We start from the raw sequence: 269 nt of genomic DNA on the forward strand, positions 1-269 counted from the left end.
ACTTATAAATCTGGATTGAAACAATTCGCAAATAAGAAATATTTTCATTATTAATGTTACGTCACCACTATTAGTTAGGTAATTTTAAATGGAATATCTGAACCAATGAAATGAAGAACATAACAGCTAATCACAACCGAAGAGTTTGAATCAATTAGGAATTAGGCAAAGAAAACCAATAAGACAACGGCACGAAGGTCCAATAAAATAGCGAGTTCAACAACCAGTAAAATTAGACGGCGAAAATTTGTCCCGAAATCGACCATCCC

Source organism: Trichinella spiralis (genome assembly GCF_000181795.1).
Source record: "Trichinella spiralis strain ISS 195 chromosome Unknown Scfld9, whole genome shotgun sequence".
Taxonomy (NCBI): Eukaryota; Metazoa; Nematoda; class Enoplea; order Trichinellida; family Trichinellidae; genus Trichinella; species Trichinella spiralis.